Consider the following 20,576-nt stretch of genomic DNA (forward strand, 5'->3'; position numbering starts at 1 on the left):
TAAATCTTTGGGCCTCTAGCTCATCTCTAAATCAATTTCTCTCCAGGTGTTTGTTTAATCTATGCCCTTGTCTGTCTGTCTCTGTTTTCCATCTTTGGTCTTTGTCTTGGAGTCTCTCCTCTCACCTAAGGCTCTGACTGTCTCCTTGGCACTGCCAGTCTCCCAGGTCTTAGAATCTCTGTTTACATGTATATCTCTGTCTCTCTCAATGCCTCTGCATTGGTCTCTTTTCTGTCTCTATCTCTCTTTTCCCTCCCATTCCCTCATCCCCCTCCCCTCCATACTGCTCGCAGTTTCCTTGTCAAAACTTCCTGCCTGAATCGAGGGCCAGAGTTCCCACCCCCTTCCTGCCCCCCTCCCCATACCGCGCCCTGCTCTCCTCCCGCCTCCCCCTGACTACTCCCACAGTCGGGCTCAGGCTCAGCCAGGACACCCTTGGTCCCCTTTGCCCCAGTTCTTGGACCCTGTTTCCCCAATTTCCCAAAAGACCTAACCCTAGTCAGACAAGAGATCCAAAACCTGAAGCAGGTGAGTGACCCTTTTGGTGCTGGGGCTAAAGAAGAGGTGGAGATGGGGGTACTCTGGATCAGAGGAATGGGAGACAGTCGGGGGCTGGTCGGTCACAAGAGGGATAGGTTTGGGTGACTCTGCCCAGAAGAAAGATGCAGGGGTGCAACAGATGTGTTTTCCTGAACAGGACACCCTCATCCTCCAACTCTGAGCTCCCTAGGAATTCGAATCAGAAAGTGAAGGAAGAATGACAGAGACTGACGTACCGAGGGATAAGGGAAAGTGACTGAGAGCCCGGGCCGGGGCTGTGCAAGACTGTGGGAAGAGAGGGGCGAGGGCTGGGAGCTTTTGGTACTTGTAGTCATTAATGGCTCTGCATGTAAATGATATGCAAATAAGTATCTTTTGAAGTTCACAGTTGGCGGCTTTTGTAGCTGAACCCCAGAGCTTCGTGATTCCCCTCCCTCCTTGTCTTCACTCCTCATAAAGCAAAGAAGGGATCCTCCTCATGCCCCTATCTAAAACTACTCTAATCCAACCCCACCTCAGTTCTAGATGATCTCCCCTCTTTCAGGCCCTTGTGTCTCTGTTTCCCAATACCTGGAAGAAAGTTTGTTCCTAGATCCCGGGGGCAGTGAAAGGGTAGAGTGTGAAGGAGGAGAAACTAAGGCACTGAGAAGAGAAGGAACCTAGACATCCTGGCTCTTCCTTCTTACACTATCCTTAGGTATGGAGTCCAAGGAAAGAAGAAAGAAAAGGAAGGAATTCAGACATATTAAGTCCCATAATGCACTTCTGGGAATAAATTGAGGTACAAGCAGGAGAGGGCTCCCCAGACACGGAGCATAAATGTGGCTGAGGAGCAGGTGGGGTGAAGAGGAGGAAGGCCAAAGAGAGATGACTCCTTTATTAGACTGGGCCCTCCTGGTGGGCAGGGACTGGAGGAGGGGGTATCCTCAGCACTTAGCTCAGTGCCTAGCACACAGTGGTCCCTTAAAAGGTTTCTTGAGTTAAATTGTGTTCAGACTTGTGACTCAAAGCCCGCTGACCATTTCCCAGCTCCTCCTTCCCCAACCCATTCCCTGGTTCAACTTCCCAATGCTCTGAGCTAACCGTTTAAGGACAGCTTCTCTCAGGCTGGGCTGGGTTCTGACCCCTGGTCCCTGAGGACTGGGAACAGCCTGTGCTGGATGAAGGTTCCCAGGCTCTGGGGGAAGGGGAGTACCAGGCATGCAGCTCCAATTCTAGGATTTGGCACGGGGTCCCCAGATTTCACCTCACCCTGGCTATTTTCAGTAGTAGAGGAGTGGGTGATAGGAGGCTGGAAAGATCATCTCATCCATTCCCCTACCTCTGGCCAAAACAATCCTAGGCCCATGATTGGTGTGTATGCGCATGCATGTGTGTGTGTGTGTGTGTTTGTGTGTAAGTAGGAGAGTGAGGGCTTCCTCTCCTCCAAATAAACTCCATTTATTTCTACATCTCCCATCCCTGACTACCGGGAAGTTCTTCCTATAATCTAACTTCCCATCCTATCTATTGTAATTGAATTGTTTGTTGAATGTTGAGAAATTAGGATGTTGGGGCTTGTCCCTCCCTTCATCTTTTCCTGGGAGATGAGGAATGGGGCGGAGAAGAGGCCATGTGGGGGAATGTTGGTATTTGATTCCCCTCCTCTCCTATCAGACTCTCCCAGAAAAGGAAACTTTCTTTATCCTGGACAGCTCTGTCCACCAATCAGAAACCTGGAGTCGGATAGAGCTTTGTGGTCTTGTTTTCTCCATACCCTCCCAGAGAGTAGGGACTGTGGCCTGATGTGAGGTGGGGTTGGGGTGGGAGGATGAGAGGACTTGGAAAGCTAGATTTAGGGTAGGCAGGGCCTTCAACTGAAGCAGCTGGCATATAAAATTTGAGTGCTAGCAAGGTCCCATTTCCTAATTTCTCCTCCACTCACCTGTCATAGAAATTGAAATTCTGCCATTAACAAAATCTCACCTACCTCAGGGGTTAAGATCAGAAGGCTTTAAGTGAGACGAGTATAGCTTATGTTGGAGAGACTTATCCCGGCAACCATTAGCCCCTTAGTCTCATTAGTGAGTCAGGTCAGCTCCTAGCCCCTGGCTCAAAATAAAGAATTAAGAGAATAAAAAGGGAAAGAGATAGAGTTTTAGGGCTCTGTTGGGAGGGCAGTAAAATAAGAGATAGGGGCAGAAAGAAGGCAGAGGGAAGAGACTTAAAAAATGCAGAGAAATAGAGAGACAGAGAGAGACCAGAGAGGAGACAGTGTGTGCAAAGAGAGAGACAGCAAGAAGAGACTGAAGGAGAGTGCAGAGAGGCAGAGAGATAAATAGATGGGAACTGGAGAGGAGACAGACAGAGACAGACAGAAAGACAGAGACAGAGAGATATTGAAGAAAGAGACAGAGACTGATAAAGAGACAAAAGGACACAGAAAGATACTGTAGAGGAAAGAGGGACAGAGATAGAGATAGACAGAAAGACACAGAGAGAGATACTAAAGGGGAAGGAGAGAGAGAGAGAAAGAGAGACAGAGAGAGAAAGATACTAGAGAGGAGACAGGAGAAAAATCACAGAGACAGAGAAGGCAGAGAGCCCAGAGAGGAAACAGAATGAGAGAGACAGCAGAGAGGGGGCAAAACAAAGAGAGAGACACACAGAAACAAAAGAAGGTAAGAAAGACAGAAGATAGACAAAGACCAGAGAAAGAAATATAAAAAGAGCACTTAGAGAAACAAACAGAAAGAATGCAAAAAGAGGAAAGACAAACTGGGGGGAGGGAAGAGGGAAACAAAGAAAGAGAACAGAGAAAGAAGACTGAGATGAGAGAGGTCAAAAAAAATACACACAGAAGAGAAATAGGGTGACCAAGAAAGTCCAAAAAGACCTCAAAGGGAAGTGAAGATAGAAGACTCAGGATGCAAAAAGAGCCCAGAAAGAAAAATGAAGGATAAAAATAAGAAAGAGAAACAGACGGGGATTAAGGGTGGAGCATAAAGAGCTGTAGAGAGTGACGCACAATGAGACATCAGTGAGAGACAAAGAGACAAAAGGTTAACACAAATAAAGGGCAAGGGGTTGAGGGTATCTTGGGACTTCCTGGGTCCTTTCTCTTCCCTCTCCCTATGCGTCAGTCTTCACTTTTCCTCTACCTAGGTCAGATCTCACATGCTATAGCCAAGAGTGCCATTCCTGGTCCTGGAAGTTTGTGAGGAAGGCATTGGAGACTGGACAATAAGGATCTAGGAGCTAGTAGGATGAAGAGGTGGGAGGGGGTGGTGACAGAGGTGCCCCCCAGGTGACTCAGTTCCAGATGACTCAACACCCTCCCTTCCCCACCTCACTATTGACCATTCACAACAAAGGAATTTGAAGTTCAGATATCTGACATTCCTCTGACAAGGCTGGGCAGCTGGGGTTCCCAGGGTCAGGGCAAAGGGGACATTAGTCCTTTACAATAGTTGGGAAGTACTAACTTCAGCCTGACCTTTTGCAATCCCAACAAAGAAGATTGAATAGCAGCCTTGGAGTTGAGAGAACTTGGAGTTGAACTCCCCTGCTTCTATTACCTAGTCTAGTGACCTGGGGAGTGAGTAGAGAAGCTGCTAAATTCCTCACCTTCTCCTTTTCCCTTGTAATAAAAGTTGGGATTTATTGGGTTAGAGGGAGTGACTATCTGGGCCTGAGTAGGGTCAGTACAAAGTTGGGGACCAGGGTAGAACTTAGATAGGAATTGAGGTGAGGATTTGGCTCCCTGAGATATTTAAGTACAGTTGGGGCTGACGTTGAAACTGAAAATGTAGTAGGACCCTCCTAAGATCATTGCATTCATCCCCTATCTCCAGTCCAGGAGACTCCCTAGTCTCACCTCTTCCTCTAGTGCCCTGTTTCTAATTCCTCATGTGAAAATCATCATCATCAAATATAATTAGGCATCTCTTATGTCCCAGAACTGTGCTGGGTGTTGAGCAGATAGAAAGATGAATGAAACACAGCTGAGAGAGATGTTGTTCAGTTATGAACGACTTTTTGTGACCCCATTGGGATTTTCTTGGCAAAGATACTGGAATGTTTTGTCATTTCTTTCTCCAGCTCATTTTGCAGATGAAGAAATTGAGGGAAACAGGGTTAAGTGACTTACCCAGGATCACACTGCTGGTAAGTATCAGACGCTGGATTTGAACTCATGAAGATGAGTCTTCCTGATTCCAAGCCCAATGTCCTGTCCACTGTCCCACCTAGCTACCCCTCAAAGGAATGAGGACTCCTTAAAGAGTTGCAGGCCAGGGCTTTGGACTCTACTAATCTCATCAGGACCCTCCTGAGTTCATCCCCCTGGGCTCTCTGGGTCCAGTGGTTTTCCCATTAAAGAGAATATTCCTTCCAAAGAACGAGGCTGAATGTGACCTCTGAGTTTCCTGTAATCTCTAGCTTAGATGCCTGCCCCTATATAAGGCTTCTCCTGGTTTCCCCAAGTGTGAAAGATCTCTCCTGACTCAAATGAGCATCAAGCATACAGGTCTGTACCCTTGTAGAATGCCCAATCCTTGAGGGCCTCAAGGGGAGGGCCCTTGGGAGACTACACAGTAGACTCTTAAAAATGTTTGGGAAATTGAAATGAGTCATGTAGATATTAAGGGCTTTTGGGAGTTCAGAGGGAGCAGGCATTTCCAACTGGGGTAATCAGCGAAGGACTTTACGGACCAAGTAATATTTGAGCTGAACTCTGAAGGGTAGGTAAGTTTTCAGAATATAGACTGTCTAAGAGAATATTTGAGGAAACTGTATGAGCAAAGGCAAGAATGAAAAAGGCACACACAGGAAACTGAGCTGGGCTGGCTGAAGTAGAGAGTTGCTACAAGAGTTTAGTGGGAAATAAAGTTTAGGACATCAAGGTGGCACAGTAGCTAGAGTGCCAGGCCTAGAGTCAGGAAGACATCTTCTTGAATTTAAATCCAACCTCAGACACTTACTAGCTGAGTGACCCCATCAAGTCACTTAACCCTGTTTGCCTCAGTTTCCTCATCTGTAAAGTGAGCCAGAGAAGGAAATGGCAAACTACTCCAGTATCTTTGCCAAGAAAACCCCAAATGGGGTCATGAAGAGTCAGATACAACTGAACAACAACGGAGTTTGGGCCTGGATTTTGAAAGGTTTTGAATGCTGGGCAGGGTGTGTGTGTGTATGTGTGTGCATGTCTATGTGTTTTGTGTGTGTGTGTGTGTGTGTGCGTGCGCGTGTATGTAGTAAGATGGTTTAACTTCCAAGGAGAACTGGAAATGAACAGATCCGTACAGTGACAGGTTCACTTGCTCGCCAGTCCCAGTGTCGATGAGTGTTGTGGTGCCTTTCTCTTTCTTTCCTTGGCTCCCTCTGCCCACCCAAGGCCCAGCTCACACATTTCCTGATGAGTAAACACTCTGGGCCAGGGACCCTCAAGCTCTTGTTTCCTGAGCTGCCCAGCAAGCTGAGGCCCACCCCCCTTGGTCACCACCCAATGCTTCCTGACCATCAAGCAGCTCACACTTCCTATCCTGGTACTTGTAGGCCAGAGTCTGCTTTGTTCCTGATTGGTCTCATGCTTATGATCTGAAGCAGGGAGTGGTTTGTGGGAGGAGAGAGTGTGAATAATAATAATCACTTAGATACGCAAATAAATAATCATAATAGCTTTCATTTATATATCACTTACTATGTGCCAGACACTGCCAAGTGCTTTACAAATATTATCTCTTTTGATCCTTACAATATCCCTGGGAGGGAGGTGCTATTTTTATTCTCATTTTACAGTTAAGGAAATATAGCTTAAGTGACTTACCAAGGGTCACACAACTAGTAATTATGAGGTCACATTTGAACTCAGGGCTTCCTAATTCTAGTTCCAGCACTCTATTCACTAAGCCAACCAGTTGCCTTTATATACACCTTGATATGGTGCTTTAAGGTTTATAATTCACTTGACACTTTATCTCATTTGGGCCCTACAACAACTTTGTGAGATAGGTGCTAGAAGTATTCCCATTCTACAGGTGAGGAAATCAAGGCTCAGATATATTAAGTGATCTTTTACCATAGTCACAACTAGCAAAAGCCACAGATGGGATTTGAATTCAGGTTTTTTGGTCTTCAAATCTAGTACTGTACTACACCATCCAGTTGAGCAGAAGGGTAGGTTAGCTAAAAGCATCATGAGAATTAAAAAATGTGTGTGTGTGTGTGTGTGTGTGTGTGTGTGTGTGTGTGTGTGAGAGAGAGAGAGAGAGAGAGAGAGAGAGTTCACCTGAGTGGAAGGCAGAATGGGAGGGGCAAACTATTGGCAGTAGGTTTATAAATTGAGCTAATTGAGCTTCAAGTGTCCATGTGAGGAGAGGACCCCTGGAGCTTTAGTTTTGTGTGTGGGGGAGTAGAGAGGGAGAGGAGAGAACAGAGAGAGAGAAATATGGAAAGGCTGGGGAGGAGACAGGGAGAAAGAGACAAAGATGGGATGGAAAAGATGAAGGAAAGAAATAAAGAAAGAGAGAGGAGAGAAGAAAGGGGAGAGAGAGAGAGAGAGACACGAGAGAGAGGTTGGAAGAGAGAGACAGGGACAAAAGGGAGACAGAGATATGGGAGAGGTACAGACAAAAATAGAAAAACAGAAGTAGGGAGAAAGATGAAAAATGTAGACTGAAGGGGACAGAGATAGAGGCAAGGGGAGAGAGATGCAGAGATACAGAAATAGGGGAGAGAGGGGGAGATTGAAGCCCAGAGATAGTAGGGCCATTACTCAGAGGCCTCAGAGATTCTACGGATGGGGGTTGTAGGGAGCAGGTGGGATCGAGCCAAACCTGGGCTCAGAACTTTATGCCTTGCTCCTCCCTTGGCCTGGTGACTCTCCTGGAGGGTGGCCCAATGCTTGGAGGGGATCAGGTTCCCTAGGGGAGCCTGGCTCCCTACCCCCACCATTTCCTTTCCCTCTGTCAGCATCTGCGGCCCCAGCTCTGTTCCCAGATCAACTTGGGGGTTGGGGTATCTTCAGGATAATGAGAAACAGCTTTTCCTGGGATTAGGACCAGTGGGGCATGAAGGCATGAAGGGAGATGGGGACTGGAGGAATAGGATTGGGGTTCTAAACAGGGAAAGGAAACCAGAAAGTTCTTCTTGTTGTCTAACTATCTAATTGCTTTAAGCCAGGCTTCAACCCCATTGCTGCTCAGCTGAAATAGATTCTCCTGCCCAGAAGTTTGCTCTAGCCTTCACCCCTAGGCCTGGAAGGGACTCTTTGAGGAACAGTGAAGGCAAAGGAGGGATCTAAAGGAAGTGATTCAGAAAGGCCAAGGGTAGGAGAGAATTAGGGAAGGCTGCTGGGCAGTAGGCAATGTCAATAGGGCAGTCTGGGGTGGGTGGTTGGTGATGGAATCCGGGGACTAGCTAGGTTCCAACTGGGGGGGGGTTCTTGGACACTGGCAGGGATCCCAGATATTTCCAGATCTCTTGTTGGAGGTGGGAAAGAGAGAAATGTCAGTTATCTGACTGTAAATATTCTCTTTCCCACGATGATCACATTCTTGTGGTAGCTTTTCCCCCTCACTGTTCCCCCTCTCTGTTTCTTTTTATCCTTTTACCACCTCCCTATTCCCGCTCTCCCCAACTCTCTCTTTTCTTCTCTCCCATTCTTCTCTTCTCCCTTCTTTCTATCCCTCTGTCTCCTTTCCCCCCAATTTTTCTTTTCCTGTCATTTCTTCCCCCTCTCTTCCTCCTCCTCTTCCCCTCTTTCTCCCTATTCTTCTCTCCCTCTCCTCTTTCCTCTTTTTCTGTTCTCCCCTTTCTTTCTATTCCTCCCTCCCTCTCTTTTCCTCCCTCCCCATTTTCTCCCACATTCCCCTCTTCCCCTCTCTTCTCTCCCTAATCTCTTCCCTTCTGTTTTTCACTGCTCATCTCTCCTTTCTCTCTCTCCATCTTCCTTCCCTCCCTTCTTTCTGGGCTTCATTTTTGGCACCCAAAAAAGATTAGAGGGAACTTAACTGATTGCTGGGATGGAAGGGTTACTGACTGGAGTAGGGGGCTCTTCACACTATTGGATCTGAAATTCAGGTCATGCAAATCAATATGCAAATGACCCAGCTCCTAATCTCAGCACTGGGGAAATGCCAGGACCCCAAAACCTGAGTGGCATTCCGTACAAGGAACATGAAGAGTAAGATGGAGAAACACAGGAGCCAAAGGGGGGTATAGCCAGGGAGTGGATAGCTTCTGTTTTCCTTGGCCTTGAGCCTACTCTGAAAAGGGGCCCCAGTGCCAGAGTCCTGGACACTTGGACTTCTGAGTTCCATTTCTGAGTGCTTGCAAGGGAAAAGGGCTGGAGGAAGGAGGGGGAGAGGTGCAGGATTTCCCAGTTTCTTGGGACCAGACCCCTAACAAGAAGATCAAAAGAGCTTGTAAGTTTAGAAAACTGAAGTGTGGAATATTGTGCCTTTTGACTGGGTGGATATGTATTAGTTGGCTTTGCAGAACTGCTTTTTTTTTTCTTTTAAATTTTTGTTGCAAGAAATGACTCTGGGTAGGGGAAGAGGGAGAGATATATTTGGAAAGGAAAGAGGCAGGGTAAGTTCAGAAATGAAAAGAATGTAAAATAAAGGATATCAATAAAATTAAGATTCGAAAGGATTTTTTTTCACGAAGCGAGCTTCCAGATCGTTCCGCCTAACCTTTTCTTTTACTGATTGATACTGAGGCGCAAAGGGGTTAAGTGACTTGCCTAAGGAGATAAATACGGCTAGAATAAGCCTTGAGATGAGAACCCGAGTGTTTCAGCCGAAGAGGAGGCAAACTTCAGGGGAGTAACTCACAGAATTGGTTTAAGGCCAGGGAACTCAGAAGCCAACCTATCCCCCTTACTACTTCTCTGTTCTCCACTCTTCCGAACATTCAGGTGATTGTAGATCGAGACATGTATGGGATGAGACATTCGGAAGAGAGAGATGCCTGGGTACCCTCCTACTTAAGGGGAGGAACCACCCAGCTAAGGAGACAAAGGTGCAGATTATAACGGGGGGTAGGAGTGGTGCCTGAATCCCTTTCCCCATTCCCTACATAGTGGGGAGAGCGGGAGATGAGGCTGACCCCCGGGGGCTGAGCTCTTGGCCCGGCCTAGAGAGGTCTGGGCCACACCTTTCCTCAGCCCATCCCTCCCTTGTCTCTGGACCACACACTGATTTCCCTTATCTCCTCCCCCTCGCCCCTTCCCTCCCACGTAGCCCATCATTGGAAGCCTGGGAAGCGGATCAGCGGAGCGAGCCCCACCTCCTGTGTCCTGGGCAAGCAATATTACCATATCACACGGACAAGCTGCCCTCTAGGCTTAAGGAGCAGGAATCTTGGGGGCGCCGTTTATACTCAGTTTCATTGTTTCCAAAGTTGGAGTTTATGTCTTCCGAATCCGGTCGTGCTCTTGGTGCTCTTAGATCAGGGTTGTTCTGGTGCATGATCTCTAGGGGGGAAATGTACACACGACACACTTTTAAATTTAATCTGCATTATTACCATTCTTAAGTCTGGAAAATCAACAAAGCAACAAACTTGCCTGACTTGTAGCATTTGCTGGTTTCCAAAGCGCAAATGCTCGAACTGAAAATTGAACAATCTCTCTTCCACATCGGTTGAAGTGGACTCCCTCTCACCTCTGCCTTGCACTGTTGGGATCATAGACCTAAGCCACTCATGCGCCCATGGCCCTGGGGAGGTGCCATTAATATACCTCCCGTTTTTCCCCTCTCTTATTTAGATAGGAGAGAACATGTGATTTTGAGTTGTAAAGTTTAGAGGTCATCAAAAATAAGCTTATTTTAGAGATGATAAAACTGAGGCTCAGAGGTGAAGAGACTTTCCCACACAGGGAGTAACTCTGGTTGTTCTTGTTGTGGTTTAGTCCTGTCAGACTCTACATGATCCCATGAACTTTGTCCATGGGGTTTTCTTGACAAAGATACTGAAGTGGTATGGGGATTAAAATGGTCCAACCTACAATAAAAGAGATTGAGGCAGAACTCTGAACCAATAGGACTTTAGTAAAGGCTCTGTGGTTCCCTCCAATAAACTGAACCTCAGATCTTCTCATGATCTGAGATGCCCCCTTCTTCCAGCACTTTGTTTCTGATACCCAAACATGCAAAAGTGTCATGGCAAAATAGAGAATCTCATTGGTTGATAGACTGGAGGGCCAAAAATGATGTATTAACAAGGGGATCACAGGTTGGGTGAAGCATAGGGCATCTCCACTAAGTGATCATAAAATAGTCACCTGTTCATGTTGAACAGGAGATAATGGTCCAGATGTAAAAAAATAAATTGGGGGACTTTCCAAAGCATCAAGGCATCCTATCCATGCTAAGTTTGGACATGGAGTTTGAGTAAAACAGGATGGAGATATCTTTGTCAGCATTCTCATGGTTGCGCAAGTGAGCCTCATAACTTGGTAAACAGGTAGTGAACATTACATTGAAGTTTGAGGCCCATTGTAAGAACCTATCTGTTTAATTATCCCTACATGATTTATGAAAAATATTTAATTGATTAATACTGATTGAAATTGAGTAGGGGTCCAAATGAATTATTTCTAACAGTGGTTTGCCTTTTCCATCTCCAGTGTGTCCCCATTTTACAGATGAGGAACTGAGGCAAATAGGGGTCAAGTGACTTGCCCATGGTCACACAGCTAGCAAGTGTTCGAGTCCAGATTTAAACTCAGCTCTTCCTGACTCCAGATCCTGATTGCACCACCTAGTAAGTATTAAAAGTCAAATTTGGAACCCAAGTCTTCCAACTCTCTCATTCCAGAATCATTACTTTTGACCACAATGCCTCATTTCTGATTTAAGTATGTAGGTACCTAGAAGTACATAGGTCACACCTCAGAGACTGGGGTAGACACATTTGACCAAGAAAGTAAGAGAGCTTGTGTCTCCTTTGCTTTTCACTGTTTCTTTCTTCAGTGTCCCACTAAAGTGATCTTCTTTAGTTCCAGAAGGTATCCATTATTCTAAGAGCAGGATTTCCTTTCCTCATCTAGGCCAGGAGAGTCAGAGTTTGGCCTAATCCTTTAGTGTTTGAAATTGAGGCTAAGAGGGGATATCTAGGTCAGAGGCTCCTACCTTGGGGAATCTGGCACAGTGAGGAGGGCAAGTAGACAGAGATGTATATAGGTAGGGAGAAGGAAATGGCAAACCACTCCAGTATCTCTGCCAAGAAAATCCCAAATGGGGTCACAAAGAGTCAAACACTATTGAAATGACCGAACAACAATAAAAATTTTGGAAAGCAGCCTGGTGGTAAGAGCAGTGGTTCTAGAGTTGGAAGATTGGAGGGTGGCAGAGAGGGGAAAAGGGGGAGAAGAGTTTGGAGAGACAGTTCAAATCCTGACTCTGACCTTTATTAGCTTCGTAACCTAGTGGAAATCACTCCTCACTTGAAGAGTGAGAATGAGAGTATTTGCACATTTATTAAGCACCTACTATGTTCCAGGCACCCTGCTAAGTGGTGGGGATGGAGCTCAAAGCAAAACAGTCTCTGCCCTGAAAGAGCTTAGATTCTCATGAGAGAGACTCAGTCTTTCACAAATATTGTGAAGAGAGGACTTTGTAAACCTCTATAAGTTGTAAACCATTTTTCATATTAGGAGATAAAGGCAGCTTCATAGAGGGCAGTTTGGGGTGGAGCTATAGGTGCTCACAACCCCTCTTTTCTCCTCAGATGTTTCTTGATACAAAGACATTGACTGAGACTGAGAAAAGAACAGATGAATCACCTGGCTCCAACTCCAGACATTCTAAAACTAGAAAATGTTAGAACTGGGAGGGAGCTTGTTAGAATATAGAATACAACTTGTTGGTACTGGAAGGGACCAACTATGTGTTGGTGCCAGTAACTATTCTAAGTGCTGAGGATGCAAATATAATAAATGAAATAAGCCTCATTCCCAAGGATCTTACAAAATAAATATGAAGAAAATGAGAAAAAAGCTATTAAATATGAGATTGCTGTTGCTCGTCCCTTGTTACCAAAGAACTGATGACATCACAAGGACTATGTCTTAACTTGCACACTAGATAGTTTGAGAGGGAAAACCCTAGAAGTAGAAAAGGCTAGGGAAGGAAGGAACAAGCATTTATTAAATGCCTACTATGTGCCATGCTTCATATAGAAAGATTCTTGAGCTAGGTCTTGAAGGAAGAGAGGGAGTATAAGAGCAAAAAGTGGGGAGAAGTGCATTCCAGGAAAGGGGGACAGCCATTGGGAGATGGGAGATGGGCCATCATATTTAAGAAACAGAAAGAAGACCAGTTTGGATGGATAACAAAGTATGGGATGGGATGTAATGGTCAACAAAGCCGGAAAGATAGATTTAGAGCGGGTCATGGAATATTTAAAAGCTGATAAAGTGGAAGAAACTGAGGTCCAGGAAAGGCAAATGGTTTTCCTAAGTCCATGTTGTAGCTAGTAAAAGTCTTGCTCCCTAGTTAGTGGAGCACCTACTATTTCTGCCTGTGGTTCTGCTCTGATCAGGATTTTGATCAATGATTAGATGAAGGCAAAGATAATATACTTATCCATTTCTGATAGGAATAGCTATTGTGTGGGTGATAGAAAGATGCAGTAGGCTGGAACAAGCAGGCTGAAGTTACAATTTGGATTCTAATAAGGATAAATGTAAAGTCCTATGCTTAGGTTCAAAAGATCAATTTCTTAAATATAGGACGAAGGAGATGTGGGTAGAAAGTCAATAGATGTGAAAAAGATCTGTAAGGTTTTACTGGTCTGAAAATTCAATACAAATTAACAATGTGATATGGAAACCAAAAGAACTAGCACAATATTAAGCTGTATTAACAGGAGAATTATATAAACTGATGCAAAGTAGAATAAAGAGAACCAGGAAAACAATATATTCAATAACTACAATGTAAATGGAAAGAAAATAATTAAATTGAGTGTTGTACAACTATAATGACTAAGTTTGTCCACAAAGAAGAACAAAAGATAGTGCTGACCATCAGAACGAGAGTATTTATTTATTTATTTTTAGCTACAACACCTCATGAAAAGGAAGGGAAAAAGAATAAGCATTTAATAAGCATCTTCTGTGTGACACAGGGCTATGCATATTTACACATATTGCCTCCTGTGATCTCACAACAACCCTGAGGAGTAGGTGCTATTATGATTCCTATTTTATAGCTGAGGAAACTGAGGCAGATATTGATTAAGGAACTTGCCCAGGATCATACACCTAGGAAGTATCTGAAGCTGTATTTGAATTCAGGTCCACCTTCTATCACTTGGGCCACTTTGTTTTCTATATGAAGGCAGTCAAGGACTGGAATTAGCTTCTTCAGAGACAGACTCCACAGCAATGAACTCATAGCTCTTTAAAATCTTGAGATGTCACATGGAAGAAGAATTAGGTTTGCTCTACTTGACCCCAGAGGATCGAAATAGGACCAATGGGTGGAAATTATAGGGAGGAAGATTTTTGATCCACAGAAAGGAAAATGCACTAATGATCACAGCTGCCAACAGATGCACCAATGAAACGAGCTCCCTTCTGGCTCTAAACCTATGACTCAGAGGAAAGAGGTTGGATGGTGTGGAAAGGCAGCTTTCGAGTCAGGAAGACCTGGTTGGTTCAAGCTCTGCCTCTGTCAAACTAGCTGTGTGACAATGGACAAGTCTATTGTAACCCTAGGCACTGGCTCAGATGTAAGTGAATTACAAATGAATTGCAAATCTGCTCAGGGAAAGGAGTTTCCACACCAGGAGCTTCTTTCATGGCTGAAGTCACAGGTCTAGACCAAATAAAACCAGGCAAAACAAATGTGGAACAGTCTACCTAGAGAAACTGACCATTTCTGGTTTGCCATTTGTCAAGGACATTCTAGGCAGAATTTATAATTTAGGCAAGGGTTAAACTGAATGATGCCTGAGATGCCTTCTGGCTATAAAAGTGGCTAAGCTGGTGCTCTAATTGATGACCAAGCCCAGTGTAATTTCCACCAAATCAGGAAGATGGAATGCTGAGATGTGAGTCCATCAGTTCAAGATTGTCCCAGAGGGGAGAAGAGTGGAGCAGATCTCTAACAGGATCAGAAAGTTGGAGTCAGAAGGGAACCCAGAGGTCAGCAAATCCAACCTCTGTCATCGGTCTTTGATGGCCTCTGAGTTCAGTTCCCCTTTCAGCTGAGTACATGATCTCTTCGAATTCCTCACTTTACAGATTAGGAAATTGAGGCAGAGATTAAGTGACCACCCTAAGGTCATAGATCTAGCAATTGTGTAAGTAGGATCTGAACCTTCATCTATCTGATTCCAAGGTCAGTGATCTAAATCATATTTCCTCTTAAATGGAGGACAGTGAGGACAGTGTCTTAACTCTGGGGATAACCTATGGGAAGGGTCCTTTGTCAGGCTCACATTTTTCTGAGTGAATAACTAGTGGATGAAGGAATGCATAAATAATTGAAAGAGTTAAAAGACTGGGCAAGTTTGAATGAATGAAAAAAGAAAGAACGTATTTCCTCATAATTTCAGGGTTTAAACAAGTTAGGGATGAGGAAGATACTGATAAGGAGACAAGATTTCCAGTTGCCTTTTGGATAGCTCTCTCCCTCAACATCCTGCCAATCTAATCCAACAGTATTTATTATGTACCTACTATGTATAAGTCACATAGGAGGGAGTCATATGCCTACTGAACACACAGTTGGAGATGTCCCACAGGGAGATGGTGACATAGGACTGGGGCTTGAAACTTGGGCTGTCAGTACCTAATATACAACTGATTTGGTTTGGGGAGAAGATATAATGGAGGGACTGAGGCTATGTGAGATAATTCTTATTTGGGGGTCAAGAACAGGGAAGGGAGTACATGTTAGTATATGGGAAGCACATGAGAGAGATATCATCTTGCCATCAATAAATAGAGTTTTAGACTTGAAGTCAGAAAGACTTGGACTCAAGGGCCTTCTCTGAGTCATTCTAGATTCATAACTTTGGGCAAAGTTGTCTTCTTTGAAAAAGGAAAGTATTTTGTGTATATATATATATATATATATATATATATATATATATATATATATATATATATATATATATATATATATATATATATATATATACAGAGAAAGAGAGAGAGAGAGAGAGAGACAGAGAGAGAGCTGGATCTAGAATCAGGGAGGGCTGGGTTCAAATCCTGTCTTGGATATGGTGTCAGTGACCCTGGCAAATCACTTGACCCTCTAAGACTCATTTTCCTCATTTATAAAATGGAGATAAGAGCAATTCCCTTCCTCACAGGGTTGTTGTGCAGATCAAATAAGATAATATCTTTAGAGCACATCAGAAATCTTAAATTGCTATATAAATGCTAGTCATGATGATGATGGTGTTGGTGATGGTGATGGTGGTGGTGGTAGTGGTGGCAGCTAGGTGGTATAGTGGGTAGAGTGCCTTGCTTGAAGTCAAAAAAACTCATCTGAGTTCAAATCTAGCCTTAGACACTTACCAGCTGTGTGACCCTGGGCAAGTCACTTAACCCTATTTGCCTCAGTTTCTCCATTTCTAAAATGAACTGGAGAAGGAAATGGCAAACTACTCCAGTACCTTTGCCAAGTAAACCTCAAATGGGGTCAGAAAGAGTCAGACATGACTGAAAAATGACTGAACAGCACCCTGGGCAAGTCATTTAATCTTTGTCTGCTACAGCTTCCTCAACTGTAAAATGGGGATAATCATAGCACCTACTTCCCAGGGTTGCTGTAAGGATCAAATGTGATAATTAAAAGCACTAAGCACAGCTTATGGCACACAGTAGGTGTTTAATAAATGTTTGTCCCTTTCCCCACTTCTGAAAGTATAACTACTCTAGTTCCTTCAATCAAGTCTCATGTGACATGATCTTAAAGCTTCCATCATCCTACTTCTGTACATTATCTATCTTGAACATTATCAATGTTCTTCCTGAAATGTGGTACCCAGAACTAAAAATAATACTCAGGATGTGGACTTAGTAGGGCAGAGAGTACTGTGAGATTTTCCTCTCTAGTCCTAGACGCTATGCTTTTCTTAATGAAGTTCAAGGTCAAATCAAGTTTTCCAGATGCTACATCACACCAATGATGCTTATTAAGCTAGCTGAAACTGGAGATTTTTTCAGATGAACCACTGTTTAGCCAAGTCCCCACCATCTTGTATTTGAACCCAAGTATATAACATTACATTTATTCCGATGCAGTGTAATGTTATGAGTTTTGGTCTGATGTTGCAGCTTCTAAAAATATATTTGGATCATACTGTTAGCCACCTACTTTTCCTAGCTTTGTGTCTTCTGAACATCTGATAAGGTTGCTGTCTATTCCTTTATTCAAATAATTGAGAAGTACTTTAAATAGCATTGGGCATTCTACTAGGGATCTCCTTGTAAACCAACAAGTCATTAATAACTCTTTGTCCCTGACATTCAAAGGACTCCAAATTCCCAGAGCCCTTTCGAGCTCTACAGACCATGATCCTATGAGTTAAATATGGCAGGAATGCATGAGGATATTCCCAAAGTTCTATCTTGGGCACTTTTCTCTTTCTACACTTTCTCCCTTGATGGTCTCACCCACTTCTTAACTTTAAATATCACTTCTGTGTAGATCAATCTCTACTCTATAGCACCAACCTTAACTTCTTCCCAGAATTCCAGTCCAGGATTTCCAGTTGCCTTTTGGATAGCTCTCTCCCTCAACATCCTACCAATCTAACCCAACAATATTTATTATATACCTATTATGTATAAGTCACATAGTAGGAACTCACATACCTACTGAACACTCAGTTGGAGATGTCCATCAGGAAGATGGACTGGGGCTTGAACCTTGGGCTGTCAATACCTAATTTTCAACATGGTCTAAAATTGAATTTAATCTTTTCCCCTAAACCTGCCCTTCTCTCTAATTTCTCAATTTCTATGAATGGCATCACCATCTTCCCAGTGTACCAGGTCCAAAACCTCATAGTCACTCTTTGCTTTGATCTCTGTCAGTCCCCCATATCCAATACTACCAAATTCCATCATTTCTACCTCTAAAATATCTCTGACCATTTAATAGTTGGGGGAAAGGAAGGGAATAACCATGTATAAAGCATCTATTATGTGCTAGGTACTGAATACCTCATTTGATCTTTACAGCAATCCTAGGAGGGAGGTGCTATTCTGATCCCCTTTTACAGATGAGGAAAGTGAGACAGGAGAAGTTAAGTGACTCGCCCAGTGTCACACAGCTAGTATCTGAGGCTAGATTGGAGTGTTGAAATTGACCCATCTCTACCTCCTTCTGACCTCAGTCATTCATTCATTCATTTATTAAATCTTTCATTCAAAAAATATTGTTGGCTGAACTGAGAACTGATTTCCCAAACTCCCACTAGGGCCCAGCCTAACCCAGCTGCCTCACCTACTCACTAACCTCCTTCTTCACCCAAGGCTTAGATCTAAAGATTCCTGTGGGACTTGGAGGTGACTGGGTAGGAGGTGGCTACCCAGGGTCAGGGCTGTAACTGCTCTAGAATATTAGGGAGCATAGTTCCATTTGGGAGACACCCAGGCCCCCTGTTTCCATTGTAGAACATTTTTATTTATTCCATAACTATTTCTAGGGCCCCATTAGCAAAAAAAATTCCTTCCTATGGCCCTGGTCCTGGCCCAGCACTAGACTGACCCGAAGGCCCCAGGGACCTAGGAAAGGAGTGGATAGAGGCCCAGCCAGTTTCCGGTCCTGGGAATTTTCAAAACAAACTCAGCAGCTGCTCTGGGATGGGGGCTGTGGGGGAGGAGAGAGAATTGGAGAAAGAGTCAGGGAGGGAATTAGAGAAAGAAAAAGGCAGGGAGTGATACTGAAGAACTAACCAGAGAGACAGAGATAGCAGAAAGAGAGAGGCAGGAAGGCAGGCAGTTAACTAGAGGCAGGGACTCCAAAGATTTTCTCAGATCTGGCTAGGCAAAGGGGCTCTGACTAAATCCCTTCTCCCCTTTCTCCTTCTACCTCTACCTCTTTCTTTGCTCCCTCACTCCTTCTGTCTGCCCCCCAGGATTTTTGTTAGGGGAAGGGGCACAGACTTGCTATGCCCAGAGTCCAGTCCTGACCCTCGCCCTAGTAGGGAGTAAGATATCCTCCCCTGCACTAGAAGGTCAGTCCCTGGAGACCAAGCCAAAGAGAAATGTCTTTCTTATTCCAGGCACTACAGATAGTTATTATTAATAAACACTACTTTAAATGATTAATAAGTCCTAATAATAGCTCAAGAGGTATAATGGATAGAGAGCAGGCTCCAGAACCAGGAAGAGTGGGTTCAAGTCCTATCTCTAACACACACTGGCTGTGTGATCCTGGCCAAGTCACTTAATCTCTAATTCTGCCCTAATAACTCTCTAGGGCTATAAATTGCAATGGAAGTATTTCCTTGCATTGGGAGGGGGAGTTTTTTTCACCAGGTAGCTACCTACACCAGTAAAATCCTGAGTCTAACCTCTATCCCTGTTGATGGCTTATGTAGATAGCATTTTCCTCATTAACAGTCTGTGAGGTAGGAGGAACAGATCTGTTTATCTTCATCTTAAAGATGAGTCTCCTGTCCTTGAAAGGCTTGCTCAAGCTCACACAGCTGGTAGATGGCGGCATCTAAACTTGAACCCAGCTCCTTGGACTCCGAAAAATTCCACATTCTTATCACTAGATTCCATTGTTTGTTTCTCTCAAATCCTGGGTCCTTGAACTCTCTCCCCAGAGCTCCTCATCTTATCACCTAGCTATATAGGAGGCTCTAATCAGAGCCCAGCAGGAGGGTTCCAAGGGCTCAGCACCCCACAGCAGAGAGTGTTCTGTCCCTGCTGCTGCTGTCTTCCCCTGACACACATCCTCTCTAGTCTGTTTCCTGTTTTCAGGTTCTGTATCCTGTGTTGCTCTTCCAGGCATCATTACCCCCTCCCCCTAACCCCCATCAGCTTTTATGTACTCTACTGGTCCCAGGCTATAGGAATTATGGTCAGCCTTCCCACCTCAGACTTCTAGCCCCAGACAAGGTTGCCCCTTCCTATGCCAGGACTGGTCACCCATCCCACTCAGATTAATATCACAGAGGGCTAGTGAGTGACTTATGAATGGGGAGAGGGAGAAGGTGACAGAGAGACAGAGACAAAGACAGAGATCGAGAGAGAGAGAGAGAGAGAGAGAGAGAGAGAGAAACTGGAACCAAGAAGGGAGCAGGGTTAGCTAGACATGCACAGGAGACAAAGCTTACAGGGCATGGTGATTCATAGGTTATTAGAACTGAAAGGGACCTTAGATTTCATCCAGTCAGTCAACCTCTTCACTTTAAATATCAGCAATCTAAGTCCCAAAGAGAGGTTGTATATAATGGGCAGACCCGGGATTTGAACCCAGGTCTTGTGATGACTGGTCTAATGCTTTTTCCACTATAGCACCCTGGGGTTCTGGTAAGGGTAATGTCTGAGGGAACTCAGGGACTGGCACTGAAGCTAAAAGGTTGATGTTAGACTGTAAGGATGTCTGGAGTATCACCCACTGGAACAAAGGATTGAGGAAAAAATAAGAGGAGCGAGCTTTCATCTCCACCAACCTGAAAGAAGTAGACTTCCCAAGGAGAGCAGAAGACACTTAAATGAGTCAGCGTTAGGGAGAAGCTGTCTTCTCTTCTTTGGAGACCTACAGGAATAGTAATAATGGCGAGTATTCACATGGTGCTTTAAAGCCTGGAAAGGGCTTTACAAATACCGAATTCTTACAACAACCCTGGGAGGTGCTTGCTATTATTAGTTCCATATCTGCTGATGAGAAAACTGAGGAAGACAGGAGTTAAGTACTTGCCCAAGGTCATGTAGCTGGTAAGTGTCTGAGGCTAGACAGCAGCAGCAGCAGCAGCACCGTCGTCAGGAATTTATCCTAGCACTTACTATGTGTTGGGCGCTGTGCTACACATTTTATAATTATTATCTCATGTGATCCTTACAACAA

The 20,576-nt window shown here is 44.4% G+C and overlaps 1 protein-coding gene across 4 annotated transcripts in view; it reads left to right on the forward strand.

The window, feature by feature from the left end:
• The first annotated feature begins 410 nt into the window (after positions 1-410).
• Positions 411-20,576, forward strand: part of PEAR1 (platelet endothelial aggregation receptor 1) — a 43,212-nt gene continuing 23,046 nt past the window's right edge. The window contains exons 1-3 of one of the 4 annotated variants that reach the window (XM_072647303.1): positions 411-528; positions 4,621-4,686; positions 11,153-11,289. The gene's annotated coding sequence lies outside the window, so the exon portion shown is untranslated. The remainder of the gene's footprint in view (positions 529-4,620; positions 4,687-11,152; positions 11,290-20,576) is intronic. The other 3 variants (XM_072647305.1, XM_072647304.1, XM_072647306.1) reach the window with 3 other exon arrangements.

Source organism: Notamacropus eugenii, chromosome 2 (genome assembly GCF_028372415.1).
Source record: "Notamacropus eugenii isolate mMacEug1 chromosome 2, mMacEug1.pri_v2, whole genome shotgun sequence".
In the NCBI taxonomy this organism is placed as follows: domain Eukaryota; kingdom Metazoa; phylum Chordata; class Mammalia; order Diprotodontia; family Macropodidae; genus Notamacropus; species Notamacropus eugenii.